The sequence below is a fragment of the Lynx rufus genome, unplaced genomic scaffold (genome assembly GCF_022079265.1).
Source record: "Lynx rufus isolate CCGP_SWC_20201006 ecotype Redwood Valley unplaced genomic scaffold, mLynRuf1.p SCAF_5, whole genome shotgun sequence".
Taxonomy (NCBI): domain Eukaryota; kingdom Metazoa; phylum Chordata; class Mammalia; order Carnivora; family Felidae; genus Lynx; species Lynx rufus.
In genome coordinates this window covers 29,316,332-29,318,851 of record NW_025814867.1, presented here as the reverse complement: position 1 = coordinate 29,318,851, position 2,520 = coordinate 29,316,332, and the positions used below count along the sequence as shown (strand labels likewise).

Here is a 2,520-nt window from a genome sequence, read left to right as displayed (position 1 = left end):
TTTAGATCTTGGACAGTTATCCTCTTAGGATAGCATCAGTTTCTTCATCTATGAAATGGAGTGGCAATTAGTAAAGGAACTTGCTTTCAATTCTGAAAGCATATGATTTTTCCATATATTCTAAACAATAAAAATCCTGTCCTGGAAAATGAAAGAAAGGGAGCAAATGTAAATATCCTGACCTCTAATCCCTTTCAGGATTTAGCAACTGCTTATCTGATGCCTCCCTTCCTCTTCCACTCACCATTCTGTTTTTTTTTATTTTAAAGAAAAAGAAAATCATTTGATATTTAGCCAACTCATTCTCATACAGTATCAAAGGTAAACTCCTAAATTCCCTGGTATACACACAAGAATGTTTTCCTCTAAAATGTGAACCAGCTTCCTCATAAGAACAATTAGATATCCTGCACAGAGACTGCCCTCCTTCCTTTATAATTATACTATAACTCCCTCAGAAGTCTATAATTTCCTAGCTTTCAGAACTTTGTATTTTTCAAGTACCCACTGACTGGGAAATCTGGATTCTTAGATTGGCAATGACTCTGCCAAAGATTTGCCTATGGGAAAACATTTCCAAGGAGACCACATCTACAAGAGTCACATCTCCAGGGAAAGAATAACATACCCGGTCATACTCATTTATCATCACAATTTAATAATGCACAAGAGAAGCCTATGAGACCACATCAGGGGGAATTTCAAGGACACCTGTAACGAAGGGGCTGCATGATGGATGGCTTCACAATCAGCCTTTCATTGGTCACCTCCAGCTCTTAGAACATACAGACTGATTCTCAATGAATGAGATTTAGGAGAGGGACTAATAGGGGACAGGAGGGAGATACAATAGTTTGTAATATGAAGCATGAAAATGAAAACAAAATCCTAGGAATGAAAGAGAAATGAGGTTTTACTTTAAGTCCAGAGAAATGGGAGGGGTAGGGGAAGGGATGGTGATGGTGGTAAGAATAATAATAACCCAACATTTACGGCACTGTTCCAAATGCTTTGCATGTGTTAAATGTATTAAATGTAATAATTTTTTTTTTTCTTAGACAGCGTGTGTGTGAGGGGCAAGAGAGAGGGAGAAAAATAATCTTAAGCAGGCTCCATGCTCGGCACAGAGCCCAATGTGGGCCTTGATCTCAACACCACGAAATCATGACCCGAGCTGAAATCAAGAGTTGGATGCTTAACCGACTTAGCCACCTAGGCATCCTTCCAATTTTTTTTTTAAGTAATAAAAATTTATTGATAATTCCTGAGATGGTGGTTACTGCCTCCCAACCTAGAGGGAAAAATCAACACTGTAGGAAATCACTCAGAAATCACACTGTCCCAGCACCTCTGACCAACACAGGAAGGAGCAAAATCATTCCACTGAAAATTGGTCAGGCTTTTTCATCCAAAAAGGTTTGGGAGGACAGATGCAGAAGAGACCATCACATGATACTGGAGGCAGGATGGGATGTGCTGGACCCCAAACTGCTCTTCAAAAATCAGGGGAGAAACAGATCCACTTCTTCTCTGGGCATGGAGTTCCTGGTGACCAGGCTCTCATTTCTCACCCTTGATGAGGCTGTCATTGCCCAGGTAAAACTTTCATCCTGTAGGTTCAGCACAAGGTTGTCAACAGTGAAAAAGATATGGTTCTGTGATGTGGCAATCATCTTGGAGATGTTCTAGGATGCCTGGATCATGGCAGTTTGATATAGCCAGGGTTCTTGTTCAGGACTTCTCCAAGGTGAGAAGGTTGGTGTTAAGGGTTTACATAACACCCAGTTTCAATCCCTGGCTCCATCCTTACTATTCCAGCCCTTCTCTTGGGTGTCAGATTCAAGGTTGTGCTCACATAGTTCATGCCTAGTCCCACACTGGTCCCCACCTGTGGGCCCCCCTGCAGGCAACTGCCAGAAACCTGATGCAGCAGCAGAAATGGAGGCAAGGCCAGCTATGTCACTAATTTAAACTGCTTAAACCAGTGCCTGGCACATCCAAGGACCCACAGATCCAGGAAAACAATGTTGTATCTCTGTCCCTCATGATGAGGTGTGATCTGCACTCTTACCAGAGCTCACAAGAGAAACTAACCTCATGTTGGCCTCTGTGGGGCTTTGCTTGATATCGTATCCTTGCTAGGCCTCTTTTCCTTTTCATGCCGACTTCCCATGCTCCTGTAGGTTTCCTGGGAACTGCTTCCTAACACGTTGCTTGTCTAAGGGCTCAAAGACTCTTTATCTAAGGGCTTAAGGTCTTCCAGGGAGCCCGACCCGTGACACTCACCAAAAGAGAAATGAGTCTTGACAATATGAGACCAACAGTGAAATGTGGGACATTTTTCCCCTGATTGAATTTCTAGAGCTAAGCTATTTAAGAATTAGGTTTTATTTTTTAGCTCAATTATTCTGGATTTACCACAGGTCAAAATAACAATAAGATATCAAAGAAATAATATGACTGCATTTTTCTGAGCCTTATTTTCCACCTTCAGGACTTCTCCTATGCCATGGTAAGCTG

The 2,520-nt window shown here is 41.9% G+C and overlaps 1 non-coding gene across 1 annotated transcript; it reads right to left on the bottom strand.

Annotated features, from left to right (window-relative positions):
- Positions 1 to 1,831: 1,831 nt before the first annotated feature.
- On the bottom strand, positions 1,832 to 2,047 carry LOC124527447 (small nucleolar RNA U89). Its single transcript, XR_006965896.1, has one exon. It is a non-coding gene; the product is annotated as a small nucleolar RNA U89 (small nucleolar RNA).
- Between the last annotated feature and the right edge of the window lie 473 nt (positions 2,048 to 2,520).